We start from the raw sequence: 21,238 nt of genomic DNA, 5'->3' as shown, positions 1-21,238 counted from the left end.
CAATCTGTTCTCCCTATTTTGGCCTGTGGTTCTTCCCCCAGTTGTTAATATTAATTGTGTTAAGTATCTGTCACCATTAACCTTTTTAGTGAAGACTGTAGCAAAACAGGCATTAAACTCCTCAGCCTTCTTGATGTCATCTGTTTTTAGCTCTCCTTCCTCACTACACTTCCCTTCATCTTTTTCTTGCTCCTAATGAATTTATAAAACCTCTTCTTCTTGCCTTCTGTGTCCCTTGTTATGTATAACTTATTTTGTTCATTAGCCTTTGCGATTTTGTCCCTACATGCTTGTGCTATTCTTTTGTACTCCTTAACAATTCATCCATGTTTCCAGTTTTTGAAGAATTCCTTTTTGATTTTCTGGTGGCTAAAGAGCCACATTTCCCTAGTTTGCCTTTAAGAATGTCATGTTGGACTGTGTCAGTGCCATATATTGGCCTTACAATTTCTTTCTATCTTTTCTTCATATTGGGATCATTTGCTGTTCTGCTTTTAATATGGTTTCTGACAAAGTGTAAGCCCTCCTGAACTCCTTTTCCCTTAGATTTTCATCCTGTGGGACTTTACCTACCAGTACTCTGAGTTTTTAGCAGTATTATAAGGTAAAATACATCACAGGGGAGCAGTTATCCTCAAACCAAGATTTATAAACTTAGGAAAATCAGAAAGTTAAGTTGAAAAGAAATCCAAGCCTATTAAAGTGCAAGGCCATACATAGTAGAGCACCTAAATAATCTTAACTCTAGCCTGTAGTGATGTCATGTAATAGCCATATGATTATAATTAAGGCATTTTAGTATTTGTAGTCCCAGATTAAATTTAAAATATTTTTAAAAAACACACTTTTCAAAAAGTCACCTTCAGAGTGTTTACAATATCCCTGTAATGTATTTTATCCTTAAATTACTGATACATATCTCAAATTTAATTTCTACCTCATAGCTTTGCCTGGGAATGTATTTGTTTTTATAACAAAAGTTAAAAATTCCATATACTAAACAAGAAATCCAAAGTGAATATTACCATATGAAATTTCTAATGAGTTATTTTAATGTAATATCAATTTAAAATGTGAAACAAAAATTATACACACACACACACACACACTTTTATGATAGATTCACAAATAATCTCTGGCTGCTTCACACCACTCTGCAGCACCACAAACCAGCCAGTGTATGCAAAGTTTTCCCCTTTCTTCTGTCCTTCTCCTCAACCTGGATGAACCATCTCCATAAATTCCTCCTGCACCCTCTACAAGCTATTGGATGCAAACAACAGTTTTCCATCTCCCTCCTTCCTTCCATTGGGGATTGGTCCTGCTTTGAGCGGGGGCTGGACTAGATGACCTCCTGAGGTCCCTTTCAACCCTGATATTCTATGATTCATATAACTCTCAAAATATGCATGTGTGTGCACACCCCTGTCTCGTCCCCCACATGTACCTCCCACACACACATTGTCCCTTTCCCTCCATCTCTGTCTGTCAAGTAAGTCTGGTTCAATGGAGAGCTATTGAATGTATGAATTTGGGAGTATGATCACTGGTGCTGTTATTTTTCATAACTGAAAAGAATAAAATCTTTATTATAAAAAAACACATGAAGAATTACACTCTCAAAATGGTCACCATCTCCTACCATTCTCAATGGGACAGAAATCACAGGCTGTCCACTCTTTTATAACAGCCACTGCCTACAGCTAGACTGCCCTCAGTGGTGCCCCCCATGCTATCAGGAGAAGAGCACTGTGAATAGGTAACTTGAGACAGTTGGCCATCTTTGCTAAGGGCAGCCTCAGTTCAATTGAGAGCAATGGAAGAATGCAATAATTTTGGAAGAGGGCAAGTCTTTGTAACTTTCTGAAGGAGAAGATTACGTGCTAGTCTGTGCTGAAGGAGAAACTTCAGTTATAAAGAAAGTCAGCCAAAAGTGACCCATAATTATAATCACACGAGCAAATGTATTCAAACCTTACCTACATGAGAACTTTGCATAGTCTAATTCTGTTGTTACTAACATCATGTGAGACCAAAAAAAAAAAAAAAGTTTAAAACCTAGTACCAAATTTCTTAAAGGATCTATTTATAATTCAAAGTTATTTTTTGGGAAGGTATACTGACATTTCTTATACGCAACCAAGAGGTTGCCTGAGTTCAAAGTTAAGTGCAAAACACAACTCTGCCTTAACTGTGGAGTTGCAACTAGCATTAATAATACATTTTTTCCAATTTCAAAAACTATTATTAAAGCAGGATAGAAACTGGTTTAGTGTCTCTGTTTTCCCATACTTTTTCACTTTTCAGCATGATGGTTACTGCTAGCAAGACAGTCAGAAAAAGCAAAGAAATGAAAGCTATTTGAAACTATGTCACAATTTATTTATGGTGAGAAGGACTTTTTAACCAGATATGCTTCCTGATGGATGAGCGAAAGGGATGGTGTTTTCCTTTACAGGAAAAAGAGACTCAACAATAAAGTGCCAGTTTCACACCCTTTAACACAAATTCCTCCAAACAATTGTTATTTAAAAATATATATCTTATATGACAAATAATTTAGAACTTGACAGATTTAAGAGTTTACATTAAGCAAAATAAGAATACAGAAATTCCAAAAATGAATATCAGTCTCTTGGAAGCTTGGACTTCTATCTGGAATGTTTTGGAAAAATCTCCAAAATTATTCTAATCTATGAGAACGAACCTCTTATTTTAAACCCTTCAGTTAAATTTTAGTGTAATTTCTTCTCTCTAATTCATAGCACTCAGAAAAATGTGTTCAACTGATTTCAAGCTTCTAGCATGGATTTTTTTCCTTCACATTTCAAGACGGCTGCATCACTGTTTTACTGTGGGGGAGGTAAGAAAAACAGAGTATTCCTTTTATCTGATAAGGTGTAAGTTTGAGAACTGGTAGAAAGAAAACTTATAATTGCCACCTAAATAACTCATTTGTATCATCAATGGAAGAAACACAGATCAGTCAGCAGTGAAAAGGTACCAACAGGGGAACTGAGTTTGAGAGTTGAATTGAAATTCCTAGAATAACAAGAGACAGGGAATGATAAAACTATACAGTATAGCCATGAAGTTTTTATAAGTCAACACTGTATTCATTTACAGCAAATGAAGTATTCCCATTACATGAGGGGAATAAAGACTAAAACTTATGACAGAGAACCTCAGACTGCTTCAAAATGGAGTCTGAGATAGTCACCTGGTGCCTATGTACTACCTGATATACTCCACTGCCTGACCAGTTGACATGGTCTCACATTCACAAATGCACATCAGATTGTTATCCTTTCACCAAGGTGTGCATTATTCTTTTCTTACAAAGTAGCAGTGTAATGCAAGGAGAAACATCTATGTCACTTCACTCCTCAGCCCAGACTCACCCTCTGAGCTTCCCTTCTGACCTACCCCTTGCTTATATCCTCCCAATTACCTCATTAGCCCAGTGATTACAACCCAGGTGCTCATAACCCCCCAACATAATTAACTGCCTCCAGCTGGGCCTGACAGTGATCAGGGCACTGCTGATGGTGCCCTGTCACAGAGGTGTATAAAATTCAACAGTATAAGAGAATTCCACTTTCCAACCAAGCTAGCAACACTAGTGAAATTAACCTTCCTTCTATCGCTGTAGCACAATGCACATCCAGTTTTGCTATGACCATATACAATTTATAATATTTTTAAGTTGAACTTGGTGTAGTAAATTGGTTTCTTTTATAGGAATTTAGGTTACTATGTTCATCAGGAACTGATATATATGTAGGCTTGAAAGGATTAGATTTTTATCATAAATATCTATTTCGCTGTATACACACAAACTGACAAAAATATTTCCATCAATAGTAATCAAAATGTACAAATAGGCAAAATAAGAAAAATGCCACTTGAGAAATTATTAGGGTTAGATTTAAGGATATTTACTTTGTATATTTTGACATGTAATGTTGTCAATTTGTGTTTTAATGGTTATAGAGCTTTTAACTTTGTCTGATCCCTCCAATAATTTCCCACAACTGTGGAAATTGTACGTAGATCTCATAATTTTGCACAGCTGTGAAAATGTAAATCAATAAACATAAGAAAAAATGCTTAAAAATAAGCATCAGGATTATCCCAGTAGTACACACACCCAATTATAAAGCCAAGTTGCTGACAGGTTGGTACAAAAGTACAACCACATGATGCCCCCTACCACCAGCACTTTGGCCTCAAGCCAACTGTTCTCCACCAGTGACTGAGAAGATCGCTGTGGTTCATAGATGAATCCAGGCAGATGCAACTAGTACACAGTGGTGCATGTGCATACACACACAAAATCTAAATCCATCCACCAAGAGCATAAAAACTTCTTACAGCCTTTTTACGCCTCCAATGCAGCAGAATTACAGCCAGCAGAACTAGTACACATAGAGAGCCAGCTAATCAACCCATACTTCCTGGTCCATCCCTCTGAATCTCCCTCTGTGAAACACTTTGAGAAGGAGAGGGAGGAATAACCCACACCTAGATGTAAAAGGAACTAACGGATTAAAAAGCTTCACTCATGACCAGCCTGCACAATCCAGCTTGCCATGTCCCAGAGTTTGACTCCACCACACTCTCCAGAGTTCAAGAAGCTCTGAAATATATTATAGCCACTACCTATAAAAGACCATGCATCTCCTGGATGGTGAAAGCCAGGGAAGAACAGCTGCGTCCCCTACTAATGTAAATTATAAATGTCTCTTTCAGAAAAGCACACTTGTCAAACTCCTTGAAAATTACAACCATCCACTCAATCCTCAAGCAAAACAACATTAGATTCCCCCTGATGATCTCCCCAGTTACTGTCTGATCTCCAAGTTCCCATTCCTGGACAAAATAATTGAGCAAGTAATAACTACCAAGAAACCACTCTTTTTCTAAAATATGGAGTGCCCATCTGGAATAGGAAAAATCTTAACATAAAGCAAGTTTCAGAGTAACAGCCGCTTATGCTCTAATAAATTTGTTAGTCTCTAAGGTGCCACAAGTACTCCTGTTTAACATAAAGCAGTATTATATACTGATGTTACCAAATAATTATGAATAACCAGTATGCATTTTAATTGCCTCCTGACAGCATAGTTTAAAAATGCTTTATACTGGCATTTGTAAGCTGAAGTGTTGTTTCTTTGTTTACCTACAAATTTAAGGTATTGGTAGAATTTTATTCAAGCAAGTGGTAGTAATAATAATGAATGGGGTATTTAAAACTCTGCATCTGCACTTAAGTGCTAGATATTTTATTTTTAAAGTCATCTCAATGCATTTAGATAACAAAAAGCAGTGGCTTCTGTTTGAAATATTGGATGGGTAACAGTTTGCATTATAAATGTTCTTAATGCATTTTCAGGAAGTGGAATGGCAGTGATTTTGGTTGTAAAAATACATATAGTGAAAAGGGGAACATCAGAATGTATTACTAAGTTCTATATAGTCAAATATTAAATCATACTTTTAGTTATTTATATAATATACATTCACAAGTTATGTACAATATGCAATTTCCAGCTAAAACAAGATAAGCAGATTCTCTTTTGGCCCACCTGGTAGAACTGCTGCCTCTATACACCTCAAGTATCCTGCACTAGACTGAGTCTCAGCTGCTGTTATGAGTAAGAAACCAGCATAAGCCCAGCCACCATAGTGAAGACTTTATTAATTTGTCAATTCTGCTTAGTGTCCAAACAGCAGTATGTTCTGAACATAGAGAAGTATGAATATGGAGATCAGTTATACCTTCTGTGAAGTTGAGCTGATTGGAGACCAGAAGAAGGTGCACCACTCCATAGGTACGCATGGGTGAATGAAGTGGTTAAAGTACTTTGAAACAGGAGCGAGGGCTCTTGCTGCACCAACCAAATAAGAGGGGAAGGTGAAAAAAAGTGTTTTTTTGCCAAGCAAAGGAGGGGAGTAGGCTCTCTGCATTGAGTTCTGGAGGAAACTCTATTTCCTCCTCCCCCTTTCCCACACTTCCTTTAATCAAGTTTGAATATTGAATGGACAGTTGGCTTTCCAGGAGGCCTGCAAGTGCCTTTCTTGAGAGTATCACTGGCTACACACTGACCATCTTTGAAAACTTGTGGTGATCGAAGAAGGTCCCGGACAATTGGAAAAAGGCAAATATAGTGCCCATCTTTTAAAAAAGGGAAGGAGGTGAATCTGGGGGAAAATCACCTCAGTCCCTGGAAAAATCATGAAGCAGATCCTCAAAGGATCTATTTTGAAGCACTTGGAGGAGAGGAAGGTGATTAGGAACAGTCAACATGGATTCATCAAGGGCAAGTCATGCCTGACCAACCTGATTGCTCTCTATGATGAGATAACTGGCTGTGAAAATGGGGAAAGTGGTGGATGTGATATATCTTGACTTTAGTAAAGCTTTTTATATGGTATCCCACAGTATTCTTGCCAGCAAGTTAAAAAAGTATGGAATGGATCAATGGACTATTGTACAGGGAGATTTTGGCAAACCAGTAAAGTGCCTGAAACCACTATGGCTTATTGGTAAAAGCAGCCAAGTCATCAGGCTGTAAAGTGGCCATGCAGCTTGACCAAGGCAGGAGGAGAAGGGGTTTTGGGTGCCACAAAAAGGGCAGCTTGACCCCACGTTCTTCCTGATAAGAATTGTGTTGAAGTTGCTGATGCATGCATTTTAGAAGAGCAGGATGTGCCCCAGCAATGTCTATTGGGGCCTCAAGACTGCAAACTCTGGAAAAACCCACACCTGGTTAATCAATAATCAGAAGGAACCTCTTGCTTGACCATTGAAATTGCTTACTTAACAAGTTTTCTTTAAGGGACTTGTCATTCTATTACTAATGTATAAATAAGGGGGGAAAGTTTGAGGTAGTTGGACTCTTTTGGACTCTCCCTTTGGATACATCTTGTGATCCCCACTGACAGATGGAAGATTTGGCCACCGGAAGCCTGCTGCTGTGTCACTCAAGAGCCACACTCAGCTTTGGTAATTATCAAGGCTTGGGGGTGTTTTACTAACCTGTTGCGGACGTGTGTAAGTGCTTGAGACTAAGTAAAGTTTAGCTTTAAGTGAAAGCACTCTTGTGTTGTCCTCTTTGTGCCAGCCATCTATCAGTTGGACGGCCATGTCTCCCCTGATTTATTTCCTGACACCACCTCGAACAGAGTAAAAGTTACTGAGAGCTTTGGGTTGAAAGAACCCTGGGTAACAGAATTTGGAGGCCCCAGTGAGGAGTGGTAGAGAGGAAGGAGACGGATGGTACAGTTTATAGTTTGTCCATTGCAATAGGAGGTAAAAGATGGCAGGGTGGGATCACTCCCTATAAGTTCCCGTGTCGCAGTTCATGAGTTAATCTACGGATACATTCTGTTACTGGGACTCAGAACTCAGGCTGATTGCCTGCTCAAGTGCAAAAATTATGTCCAGAGACAGGGAAACAACTGGAAAGAATGAACAGTTGAAGATGATGGGGAAACAGCTTGACAGATGTTGTACAAGAGTATGGGGGTAATGGACCCCGGAAGCCCGGTGCCTTCACTGGCCCCAGAGTCTTCCTGCAGCTCCACAAGCAATGGGATATCTGGGTTAGTGCAGGAACGTGGGAAGCTCCGAATGTTAGGGCAAAGAAAAAGGCTGCTTTGCGAGGATTGTGGATGGTTGCGACAACACTGGATCAGGAGATAGATTGGTTAAAAGACCAGGTGTAGGAATTGGAAAGAATCAGAGCTGAAATATAAAGTGAAGTGATTAATTTGAAGGCAGAATCTGATGCTCTCAGAGCTATGTCTCTGACACAAGCAACACAGATTGTAGGAATGCAGAAGCAGGTATGTGACAGTGAGTGGGTCAGTAGTAAGTTGCAGGGGGAAGTGTCAGAGTTCAAACAGCAGACCACGGAGAGCAAAGCTGCAGTCAGAGCCCTTTTGAAGGATTCACAAAGCAGAACACAGGCAGATCACGGGAAATGCCGGAGACAGATTTGTGCCCTCAAGGCTCAGTTAGGAGAGCAAAGGGGGATCGTGGCAGCAATCAGAGGGAATTGTAGCTGGGAGGAAGACATAGAATCAGAGGAGGATCCCAATGTATCCCCCCCTTATTGCAATTATGAGCTGACGGACCCTGGTGAGTTCACCCTGGATCCCATCGGGCAATCTCCATATAGTCCCCTACGGGAATCACTGGAAGAGCTGCAAAGGTCTCCTCCAATGGCCCCCATAGTCACAAAAATGGGACCTCAGGGAGTTCAGGGAAGAACAGAGGAGCAGGTGGAGACTAGACGCTTTACCCCTGACCAGGTTAGGGCAATAGGGAAATCAGTTGGCCCGCTGAATAGGAACACAGCCTTGGGGTGGATGGTAAGAGTATCTGGCATGGCTGGATTCACTCCAGCGGATGTGGCAGCTATATGCAGGGAGTGTATGTCCCCCGAGGATTTTGCAGGGCTCCCTTATGATATCCAGAGGACTCCCCCAGAGCAGATGATATAGAGTAGCATATAAATGTGCAGAGGGAAGTAATACACACCCTCTTCCTGGGAGAAAGCCCCACAGATATATTTCTCCAGGAGAAGCAACAGGCAGGGAAGAGAGTAGAAAGTTATGTAGCCAGAAAGAAATTGGCATGGAGACATTCTGGGCTGACAAATGTCATTAACCCAGACTTTGCAACCCTCCCTTTCAAACAAGCTTCAATCCAAGGATTTCTCCCTTTAATTTGTATGGCCTTAGTGGGTATGGCTCTGGCAGCAGTTTGAACAAGAGATATTGAGGATAGAGCAAAGCAAACCTATGAGGTCCAAAAGGATATGCACCCTCCTAAAAGGAAACCTGATAAGGTGGCTGCTATAGCCCCTCCAAGAAGCATGCAGGGAAAAGAAAATGGAGACAGACCCCATAAGGGTCAAGGCAGAACCCCCGACCCCTGGCATGGGGAAATTTGGAAGTGACTTTTAAAATATGAGCAAAAGGAAATGATAGACCGGCTGTCTACTGTTGAACTTCTAGCGAAATTGGCAGAACATGAACTGGCCGAGCATCGAGGAAAAAGCGCCAGTGCACCACCGATTGCTGCCCTATAGGGAGGCTGAGTGCCCCAGGATCCCCCAATTGTGGCACACTTAAACACCGATGAGTGGGGGAGGTTCACGGTTTATGTGAAGTTTGCAGGAGGGGTGTTTGGAGAGAATTTACTAGTGGACACAGGTGCCACCTACTCCCTAATTAGTACCCAAAATAAGCACCTGTTTGGACCTCCGACTGGAGTCAAAACCTTACAGGGATTTAATGAGGCACAAAGCATCGTCCCCTTCTGTAAAAAAAAATCCCATATAGTGTGGAGACAAAGAAGAGCCAAGGGCAATTTGGCTTGATGGATTTGGGGGGAGAAGGTATTCTAGGAATAGATGCTCTGAGGGAATTGAGAGTGCTGGTTGATTGTGCTAACAGGGTTTTGTCGGAAATGCCTCCTGGCACCCCATGGGAACCTGTGGAGATTTCAGCCAGCTATCGAATAGCAACCCTTAAGTCATCTGAGGAACTGGAATGGCCTCCTTGACCCCCAGCAGTTTTGGCAATTGCAGAGAAATACCGGGAGGTGTGAGCCAAGAATAAAACAGAATGTGGTAAAATTGATGCAGAAATCCTAGTCACAGGCCCTGATCCTCCACCCCAGAAGCAGTATCAATATCTAAAGGAGGCAGAAGCCAGCCTAAAGGAAACAACTGATGGCCTTTTAAGCCAAGGAGTTTTAGTGGAACAGCCCAGCTGCCCTATGGCCAGTCCTTAAGAGTGATGGCAAAACATGGAGGCTTGTAGTGATTTTTGCCCCCTTAACCAGGTGACTCCACCTATGGCCCCCGTAGTGGCTAAATATCAGGAGATAATGGCTTCCATTGTAGGAGGGGCCCCGTGGTTTTCAGTTTTAGATTTGGCTAATGCTTTCTTTGCTATCCCCTTACACCGGGACAGCTACTATAAATTTGCTTTCACCTTTCAGGAAAAACAGTTGTGTTTTGCCTGGATCCCCATGGGATGGAATAACGCACCTGTTATCTGCCATGCCCATGTAGCAAAAATGTGGGAGGGAATGCCTGAAAGGGATAGTGTGATTTTTTATGTGGACAATGTCCTGGTCTGTACGCAGATCCAGGAGGAAAATTTAAAGGTGTAGTACAGAGTGCTGCAAAAAAGCCAGGAAACAGGGTTTAAAGTAAGCCCAAAGAACTGTGCTCCCAGCAGGTACACTATCTTGGGGTAACCCTGGGACAAGAAGGGTGCTCTCCTGATCAACAGAGGGTTGAGTTGATTCTCAAACTCCCAGCCCTGACAGACATAACCACTCTGAGATCCTTCCTTGGCATGGTTAACTTTTCCTGAGATTTTATAGAAGGGTTTTCAGAAAAAGCATCCCCGCTGCATGAATTGTTAAAGAAAGGGACAGAATGGACCTGGGGCCCACAGCAGCAGGAAGCCGTGGTCCAGTTAAAACACGCCTTGGCCCAAGCCCCAGTCCTATCATATCCCCAGGTGGAGAACCATTTGTATTACAACTAGCAACTACAGACAAGGGAATGGGAGCAGTGCTAAGCCAGAACCATGGGACAGGTCTCCAACCTGTAGCTTATGCCTCCAAGACCCTGAGTGAGATAGACAAGGGATTCACCGCATGTGAAAAGGAGGTCTTGGCACTCATTTGGGAACTACAGCATTGGGAATACCTGGTGGGTTTGTCCCCTGTGTTACTAAAAACAACCCACTCCCCAGTGAAGTACTCACTGGTAAAATCAACAATGGCCATGTATCTAGCCCTCGATTGGCAAAATGGACCCTTGCTTTGTTAAACAAAAATGTAGATATGGAAAAAACCCACTACTGTCCCCAATACCTTACGGCCTCCTGATAGAGAGGGAAGAACACGAATGCCCATTACCTGAGCCACTGCCTCGGAAGCCGTCACTCTTCGAGGGAGGGGCCATGCTCAGTGAGATGCTGGGAATAGCAGATGTTGTTTGGTTTGTGGACGGCTCTTGTTTTTACGAAAATGGCCATCTGCATGTGGGCTACATTTCGCTGCTGTAAAAGTGCCTACGGGCGAGGTGCTGAGGGGACAGTGTACACCATATTCTGCCCAAGCAGCTGAAATTGTGGCTATAGCAGTAGCACTGGAAAATATCCCCACCATTCAGGAGGTAGCCATTTTCACAGACTCAGACTGGGTCCTTCGGTCCCTAGTGGACTGGGTTCCAGAATGGAAAAAGAGAGGGATGAGTTCTGCACCCTCAGCAAGTTCATGGATGACACTAAGCTGGGGGTGGAGGTAGATACACTGGAGTGTAGGGATAAGGTCCAGAGTGACCTAGACAAATGGGAGGATTGGGCCAAAAGAAATCTGATGAGGTTCAGCAAGGACAAGTTCAGGATCCTGCACTTAGGATGGAAGAAACCCATGCACTGCTATAGGCTGGGGAGCAACTGGCTAAGCAGCAGTACTGCAGAAAAGGACCTCAGGATTACAGTGGACGAGAAGCTGGATATGAGTCAATAGTGTGCCCTTGTTGCCAAGACGGCTAATGGCATATTGGGTTGCATTAGTAGGGGCATTGCCAGCAGATCGAGGTAAGTGATTATTCTCCTCTATTCGGCACTGGTGAGGCCACATCTGGAGTATTGCATCCAGTTTTCAGTCCCCCACTATAGAAATGATGTGGACAAATTGGAGAGAATCCAGCGGAGGGCAACGAAAATGATCAGGGGGCTGGGGCACATGACTTATGAGGAGAGGCTGAGGGAACTGGGCTTATTTAGTCTGCAGAAGAGAAGAGTGAGGGGGGATTTGATAGCAGCCCTCAACTACCTGAAGGGGGGTTCCAAAGAGGGTGGAGTTTGGCTGTTGTCAGTGGTTGCAGATGATAGAACAAGGAGCAATGGTCTCAAGTTGCAGTGGGGAAGGTCTAGGTTGGATATTAGGCAAAACTATTTCACTAGGAGGGTGGTGATGCACTGGAATGGGTTACCTAGGGAGGTGGTGGAATCTCCATCTTTAGAGGTTTTTAAGGCCCGGCTTGACAGAGCCCTGGCTGGGATGATTTAGTTTGGGTTGGTCCTGCTTTCAGCAGGGGGTTGGACTAGATGACCTCTGAGGTCTCTTCCAATCCTAATCTTCTATGATTCTATTATACACCTTTCATACATCTGTATCACAGAAGGGGGCTTCTCAGACTACTTCCCCAAATATTCAGGAAGCATTATGCTTTCCAGAGACTGAAGCAGGGCCCTGTATATTTTGCAACCGCACAGCCAATGAATTCAGTTCTTAGTTGCTCTGGCCCAGGGTCCCAGGAAACCTTAATCTGCCTCTGTCCATGGCCATGGAATTTGATGTTTTTCCAAGGTGCCTGGGAATTCAGCATTTTTGCCATGAATTTGCTTTTTCACTACAGCCTGCTGCCCAACATTTTGTTTCTGTGTTTTTCGGATCTACAAGAATCTAGCTTCAGCTACTTCTTGCTCTCCAGCTTTCCACACAAGAGGGAGATGATTGGATTCCAGAGAATGCTCTCTGCACTGTTCTATGGCAACAAGTAGCAGGGTTTTGGGGGCTCTGAACTGAAGTCTAGTTTGCAGCCACAGATCAGCTAATGAGCTGTGGTTCCTAAAGAATAGAGCAGCACAAATGGTCTGAGGAGCCTGGGAGATGCATTGTTAAAGCTAGCTAGAAGCACCCCACTTTCCCTAGTGCAGATGGTGGTGGGGAAGGAGGTTTTGAGCTAGGCTTCCTGGATAACAGCCCAGGAGACAAGGCGATGTAGTAAAGCTGGCCCCTCTGGAAAGCACAGTGAAAAATAAAATCCTTGAAAATAATTATTGACAAAATTTACATCAAATGAGTATTTTCAATTATGAGCCAGAGTTGTGAGACTTTGATTGGGAGCTGGAGGCTAGGAAGGAAACAAAAGAATAAATTAACATTGTCAATGGAATTTAAGGATTGTTGCCCTGGAACTTTGTCACATTGTGTCACAGAACAAAAAGGTCTCTAGGTATAATGCATCCAGCCACCTCATCATTAGGCCACTAGCACTGATCCTAGCAGCATCAGAGGCACCCTCAACTTCTTTGGTGTGCAATTTGCCTCCCGCACACAGGCATGTAAGGGAAAGATAGGGTTCCTCATACCCTCCTGTCCTTCTAGCATCTCTCCATTACAGATGGAGGCATAATTTTGCCCAGTATAGACAACAATGCTTTAAATCTCTGTAAACTGATCAGAGGGAGATTTTCATAGCATCCACTCACACTAAACTGTACAGGGCCAATTCTGAACTCAGATACAAACATAAAGTGCTCAGTACCATTGCTACAAGTTGAAAATATATATTTGATGGCAGAATTAAGCTTTATTTTGCCTCACCGAGCGATTTGGACGCCTTTCCCAAGCTCACCCAAGTCAACAGGAGGACTTCTACTGATCTCATTGGGTTTTGAATCAGGCCCATATTGACCTCAACATGGACTTTCTTCTGGTACAATATTCTGTTTCAAATATCATCTGGCAACATTGTTTCTAGAGCGGACTACTGCAACCATAAAATGCATTACTTTCTTTCAAAGTAGTTTGAAGTTTTGTGTTATGATTGCTATTTGCTGTAATTGCTGAATAGAGCAAAACCATTTGTAATGAAACAGGTGAAATTATCACAGCCATCTAGCACACAAAAAAAGATACTTCATAATGAAAAAAAAATTCTCAATTAGTAAAATTTTCATTTCTCACATTAGGCTTTGCCTTGAAGCTAAAATATTTACTATTGTGTTTTACCGAACAGCATTTAATTAGATTGCAGTGAAACAAAGATTCTATAGCTATTTACAACATGAAAATTTTAAATGGTCATTATTAGATGGTTGTAACTTTTAACCTTGTCTCACTTTTTTACTTTTGCAATTTATTAGGAAGAGCAAATTATTTGATCATCAAGGTAATCAAATATCAACAGTTTTAAATTAATTCATGACCCTAGGCTTTAGGTCAATGGCAACTAGTCTTCTCACAGAGGTGACATACTCTGTCTCTGGAGGAAGAGAGGGAAGAAGAGGAGGACGGCTGCCAGATGTAGCCACTTGTCAAGTAAATAATAGGCTAGACTTACTATCTGGAGCATGAAAGCATGATAGCAAATGACTGCATGGCAAAAAACAAAAAAATAACAAAAAAAGGGTGGGTGGGAGCAATAAAAGTAAAGTTGTAAATGAGATGCAATATTCTAGGCTATTGTATTTGATCTAGGATTTTAGACTCTACAGAAAGAGTGTTTCTGTGTGTGTGTGGGGAGGGGTTCCCTTTTTCATTTTTTTAAAAACAGAAATTCAATGCCAGTCAGTGGCATATGCCTTAAGGACAGAAACATGCTCGTAGACAACTGGAATTTTTGAGACTCCAGAGGCCAAAATTAAACCTTGGAGCAATAAAATGCAAGTGAACTTAGAGTTGGCACTGCAGAACACTATCAAAAGAAGTGTTATTTCTGATGAGGGCCAAACACATTGTAGCACTTGTGGGTGCTTTTGCATGTTCTCCAAACCTTACACAGATCTTTCAGTGCAGTTCAGTACTGACCTGCCATACCCCTGCTCTTCCAAAAGTCGCCACTCTACTATTCAGAAGTTAGTTTTGCAATATTGGAACCAATGGGGATTGTTTTTTTGTGTGGCAACTGGCAAATGTTGAATAACATTTAAACTTGAATAGCAATCCCATTTTAATTTGTGATATCTGAGAGATGTAAGTCTCTGCATGTGAAATACCTTCTTTGCCACCTAGCTCTCAAATATATTAAACAAAGAGGATCCAAAAAAAATTACTCTAATAATGTCACAAATGTCTGATTACAATGTCAAAGGGGGAAAAAACATTCAAAATGAGTGTGAAAATTAACAAAAATATTAATTAAAATGACAATAAATGTAATGTTTGGGAAATTTGCCAGGATGATAAAGCGAGAGATGGAAATCCTGCATTTAGCTACAGAACACAGAGAATAGCAATGCAAAGTTCCTCTCATACCACCTCTCCAGTATGCCTCTGTCCTGACCTAAACTGATCAGTTGTAGGTGTGAGAGAGTAAAATGTTTATTCAACCCTTTAGGGAAAGATGTGGTCTGAGCATAGAACTAGAAGGACAGAAACACTGAAGGCTCTGTCTCCAACTTTATTCATATATCTGGGGAAGTCATTTCCCTTCCCTCTTTGTCTCAGTTTCCTTGTCTGAGGGTAGTACTAACTTACTTCACAGGAATCTTGTGATTTTAAATTTTTGGAAAGTTCTTTAAAGATGGGAAATACTCTCTCAGAATGAGATATTAAACACCAGTTCAGTAATCTTTGTGGTTGATGTGGACACTAGGAAACTGAATTTTGACTCATTTCTCACAGTTTAAACAGGCAGCATATAAGAAAATTTTAGCCCACCAGTAACTGGCTGCCTAATGAAAACCTTTGATCCCCATGTGACTCACATTGGCCATCTCATCTAGTCCACAAAATGTATTTCCAATAATAGATAAGCAGCAGCAGCATTCACTAGCAGACTGAGAGCATGAAAACAATTTTGAAATTAAATATATTTTAACTTGAACATTTGGCTTTTCCACTACATATGAATTTGAACCTGGCTAGCTCAGTTGGTAGAGCCTCAGACTTCTAATCTGCCGGTCCAGGGTTCAAGTCCCTGGTCAGGTGATAAACTACTTACCAATATCTTAAAAATGTGTCTTTCTGGAGTCCTGATGTTACTTTTCAGGGGGACGGATAGCTCAGTGGTTTGAGCATTGGCCTGCTAAACCCAGGGCTGTGAGTTCAATTCTTCAGGGGGCCACTTAAGGATCCGGGACAAAATCAGTACTTGGTCCTGCTAGTGAAAGCAGAGGACTGGACTTGATGACCTTTCAGGGTCCCTTCCAGCTCTATGAGATAGGTATATCTCCATATATTAATTCTAGAGCACGCTGTGTCGTTGTAACACTGTTGGTTCTAGGATATTATTTTGTCTCTCTCTCCAACAGAAATTGGTCTAATAAAAGGCCACCAACCTTTTCTGTCTAATTCTAGAGCAATAATTTCTGTGCTTTTCATCCCTGATACTGAATTCTAATATGGAACTAGGTCTATTTGGTTTGATATATACTCTGAGTTATATATACAAAATCTACACATACACACACAAATATTTACTGGGCACACGTGCCAACTTTTGTTTGTTGGTTGGTTGTTTTAAACTTATCAACAAATTACTCTGAAATAACTAACTAGAAATTAAACACGCACTAGACTACTGCCAAACTGGTATGAAGAAGAAAAGAACATGGGGAGATAAAAGTAGTATCAAGGGGGAGGGGGAAATACACAAAATGAAGCAAATGGTATGTGGTATGTATAGCAGAGTAAACCAATTAGTTTGTTGCATGGAAGAGGAAGAAAACAGAAAGGACCGGAATTCACAGCAGTGTTCCTGTCAGTGTTCCTGGCACTACAGGAATGGAATTTGGTTGTATCCTGGAATTCCCTTAATGTGGGGGAGTCCCAGTGGATGCAGAGCAGGTGTAGTGAAAGTCATGAGACAAACACCTCTCTTGAACCATGCTGCCATTTTAACCATCCACCATGCTTTGATAAAATATGTATATTCTGCTATGGAAAAATTCAAACCTCTTGAGAGTAAAATTATTGCACTTGAGAGTGTCTTAAAAATATTTAAGAGATGTCATACCTCTTAGCAGAGGCAACAATTGGCATGATTTTTCCCCCAGTTACCTTTTTTGGAGTCTGCTATATCCTTTTTATTTAATGTTTAAAACTTTTCCAAAGCATAAAGCTGAAGGAAATGTTTTTACTTTCTGATTCCACATTGTCAATGGCTGCTCTATTTTAAATCTGTATCAAAAGATTCAATTTTACTATCTGTACGAACCATATGTAATTCTTCCAGCATAATCAGTTTTTCAAGAATGCTTTAATGAATATTTACATTATGCATAATACATACACACACAGTTTTCAGAATCCAAATAAAACATAATTAGGTTCCATGAGCTCTTTTTATTTATGTTACTCAGGGACAGTATGTAGTAATCTATTTAATTAGTTGGGAGTTGCAGGTGCTTAAAACTTCTCAAACTTTGTCTTTTGTCTGCTAAAACATTAATTCTATCATAAAACATTCCTTATGTTAACTGGAACAGCTAATCATATACAGGAAGTTATAACTCTATGGATGTTTGTGACTTCTAAAGAACAGGTTGTATTATAGCAATTACTTTCAGGGTGACAGAACCAAGTGCATATAATTCTATATTAATACTATCTTACACTTATAGACCACCTTAGTTCCCACAGAGTCTTTAAAGGGCTTTACAGATAACAGATTGCTTATTTCATTCACCACTGAAACGTAGCCACTTTGCATGATGAAAGACAACAACCAAACTATACTAGAGATGCACAGAATTTCATACCCAGAAACTGCAAAGGGAATATTAGGTAGGTAGAATGCAATTACCTGAGTTGGAAGTAACGGTTCTACTCTTGGGTTTTGTTTTGTTTTTTAAGTTTCTTGGGATTTTTAATGATCCCTAGTGACGAAGACCTGGATTTTAAATGTCACCTGTAACAATACTTCCAGCTGTATAGCATCATGTAGGACCATTCAGAGACACTAGTTTGGAGCCAATTCAAACGGAAAAGTGTTGTTTACTGAGTCACCAACCAGGTTTTTACAGCACCCAAGTGTTTTTGGCATCCATCTCCCTGCCAAGGAAGGATTGTTCACTATAATAAATTTTCAAATGCTTTATCCAATCTAGTCTGTAGTGATGGCACTACCACCATTTCCACTGGGAGACTTCCGTAGCCTAATCCATTTCTGTTAGGAACATTTTCCCTGCTATTCAGCATAAATTTGTTCTAACTTTTCCCTATTTTGGCTAAAAATCTCTCTACTTTCTTGGTTTTACTACCTCTTCATACATTTGTACACTTCATCACATTTCTTCCCAACTGCCCTGTGTGGTCAATCATAACTTAACCAAGATGTATACATTTTTCCTCATAAAAGAAAATTCCTCGAGACCTCATCATTTTTATTGCTCTCCTCTTAACTTCCCTCAATTTGGCAATATGTTTCTAGTAAACTTGTGCCCAGAAATGAATGCATACCCCAAGCATGTATAAGAAGGGAGTATTACCCTGTAATTGCAAAATGATCACACTGCAGATGTAGCACAAAATTATTCTGACCCTTTCTGTAGCCATAATAATATTGAAAAGCCTTGCTTCTTGTCATAAACTCTCACCCTTTGGTCTTCTACAACTTTACCCATTTCTGGGTTTATCTCAGATATATTACCTTACATTGTTCAAATTAAATCTCATTTTGTTTCTTTCTCTTCATGTTTTTAAATGACATATGGCCCTTGGTATTATTCACTGATTGCATGTGGATTTGAAACATTTACTCACTTTAAAATCATAGGTAAATATAATTCATGTGCTCCCTTTTCAGTCTTATGAATAAAGAAATTAAAACTGGATCAAATCCAATCTCTAGTGGTACCATTCTATGTACCTTTCATACACTGCTGGCTGTCATTGTCCTGACATCATTGTCTTTTTGCTAGTTTTTTTGTACACATTAATATTCTTTTCCAATGAAATGTGTATTTACTTTTTAACTTACTATTTTGAGAAACAGTATCAAATGCTTTGTTAAAAATAAAAATATATTACATCTCCTACTTTCTGCATCATCCACTAATTTGGTACCAGTATCATGGTGAGATGTAAATTCACTGTGAATCGCATCAAGTGCTTAAAGGTTCTACCTGCACACAGCAGACAGTGTTCATGAACATTTTTGCGGAAATCTGTAGCCAGAGGAGAATAGCAGCTCTGGACTTGTGCTGGTGACTCATCAGTATCTTTGCATTCCCAACACTATTCTGGAGTTGGCTCTTTATTTTCTAAACCAACTGTTTATTATATATCTAGCATTTCTGCTTCAGGAATTTCTGGCAGCAGAGAAAGAGGGCATTAGAATCCTTGATACCTGTTATTTTTCTTAGACATTTGGTGAAATTGTATTGAGAATTTGATGAACAATCAAAACAGTAATATGAAAGTTTAGGGGAAATATTTACTGAGAGATCAAGGAATTCCCCCCCCCTCTCTTTTTCTAAACAATATGCAAATATAATCTCTCTCTCATTTGAGTAAGAACCTTTAAACAAAATAATTAAACTACAAAATATCACACAGACCCTGGAGAAGCCAATCATGACCAGTAAACAATGGCAAGTTTAGCTACAGTAGTATATGCATATGCATTTCAAATTTAAATCAGTGTGATTTCTTTTCTAATTAATTACTCTAAGAAATCTGTGCATACTTATCTCTGCGTATTTGCCCAACATTCATAAACAAAGAAAATAAAATTAAATATGTATACATCATTTTGTTCTGGGAGGTAAAAGAAATATTAAAAATAAAAATCAGTAATTTAGCTGTACTACAACCTCTTCATCTATGAGCCGACTTTTGATTTTTAAAGAGAAGTTAATAACAGGTTTCAATATATTGAGAGCTCAGGTGAAAGACTAATCAGAGGTAGTCTTGTATTGTAGCTAAAGCAATACTATAATGAAAGTTGAGTATAAAAATATGAAAAATAGAACAGTTAATTTACAATAATCATATATCATTTTAGAGTTAGAGCATAAAAGATTTTATTTGTATACCTCAGGAAAACCAAGCACTTTATATATTCAAAAGCACCCTCCTAAATAGAGCTGGTTGCTGTGCTATTCTCTGCATAGTTATTTCAAACTAACTTGAGCTCAAAATAGATACCAGGTAGGTTCAAACTTGTTACAAGTGCAAATCATTTGGAATTAAAATAATATGAAATGTTCTTCAGATCAATAGAACAATTTTTTTGTTGTCGGTGGTAGGTTTTTTTTTAATGTCAAAATCTAGCAATTAAAAATATAAACTGATTACTTTTGAAACAGCAAGACATTCCATTTTCCATCAAATATGCTTGATGATGCTGGGTCATCAATCCTCCTTTTCCAAATCATCAAACTATAAGACTGATTCTGAAATTAAATATAACACATGTACTCGCATAGATTTGCCACAAACATTAAAAAGGCACACACTCTCTCCGAAACAAAAAGTTTTGCAGTTCTTTAACCAATAAGAATGTAACTGAATCTGCAATCTGCTAGGCACAGTATATCGCTTTTTTCTATCCAACCACAGAGAGGTTAATATCTGCTTAGCAAAAATCTGTTTTCGTCACCCTTTTGACTGTTAAGAAGCTTTCATTTGAAGACAAAAATTTGAATATTAAATAAACTTTCAATTACGTTCAAACTTCTTAGAGAGAGAGACATTCCAAAAAACAACAAAAAACATATTGAGTTGGGGTGCAATTTTTTGTTGTTGAGGTTTTGGGTCTTTCTGTTTTTTAAAAATGAAATTTTTACAACACTGAATAATAAACATTGCAATGTTTTAATAAACACAGACGTTCTTAGGCCATGTCTACACTACAGAGGCACAGCTACTGTGTTGCAGCTATCCTGCTGTGGTGCTCTAATTTAGACGCCTCCTATAGTGACAGAAAGGGTTTTTCCAACATTGTAGGTTGTCACAGTTCAGGGCAACTGCAACCATATTCCCTCCTCGTGGCCCGGCAAGGGTACCAACTCATAAGCTTCCAGCTCCACCGTTGCCTCCCATCTTAGGCGAATACCTTCGTCTCTCTCCCTCCTGACCGGGGTATTTCCAGCCAGCAAGTTTCCTGCCTACACTGTGAATTCCACGGAAAAGTCCAACTTTATAAGCAGGCTAGTGTCTCCGCTTTGCTTTCTCTTTGAAAGCTAAGAACAGGGTAATTATTCACTGTTTTTAAGTTACCACACAACTCTTTCTACGAAAGCACATTTATTCTTAAGGTAGAAACATTACAGAGACAACATATTAAAGACAATAATAAAAAACATATACGCATGCTAAGAAGCTTACCACAGATCACTCCCTTCCCTCTTCTCCACAAAGATGCTGGTTGGTATCAGTTCTTCCAACCCTTCCCTAAGGATTGGGTCCTTCCCCTTGGACAGAAGGTCCTATCCATTTGCTGGATTAGAACGAAGGCTCTGA

The 21,238-nt window shown here is 40.1% G+C and overlaps 1 protein-coding gene and 1 non-coding gene across 12 annotated transcripts in view; one reads left to right on the top strand and one right to left on the bottom strand.

Annotated features, from left to right (window-relative positions):
• The window catches only part of DMD (dystrophin), a 1,855,422-nt gene that overhangs the window by 665,574 nt on the left and 1,168,610 nt on the right, over window positions 1–21,238 (bottom strand). The window lies entirely within an intron of this gene.
• Window positions 15,688–15,760, top strand: TRNAR-UCU. The gene has a single exon. It is a non-coding gene; the product is annotated as a tRNA-Arg (tRNA).

This window comes from Trachemys scripta, chromosome 1 (assembly GCF_013100865.1).
Source record: "Trachemys scripta elegans isolate TJP31775 chromosome 1, CAS_Tse_1.0, whole genome shotgun sequence".
NCBI classification, from domain to species: domain Eukaryota; kingdom Metazoa; phylum Chordata; order Testudines; family Emydidae; genus Trachemys; species Trachemys scripta.
Note: the sequence above shows the minus strand (reverse complement) of the source record. Positions and strands in the feature narration are given on the sequence as shown.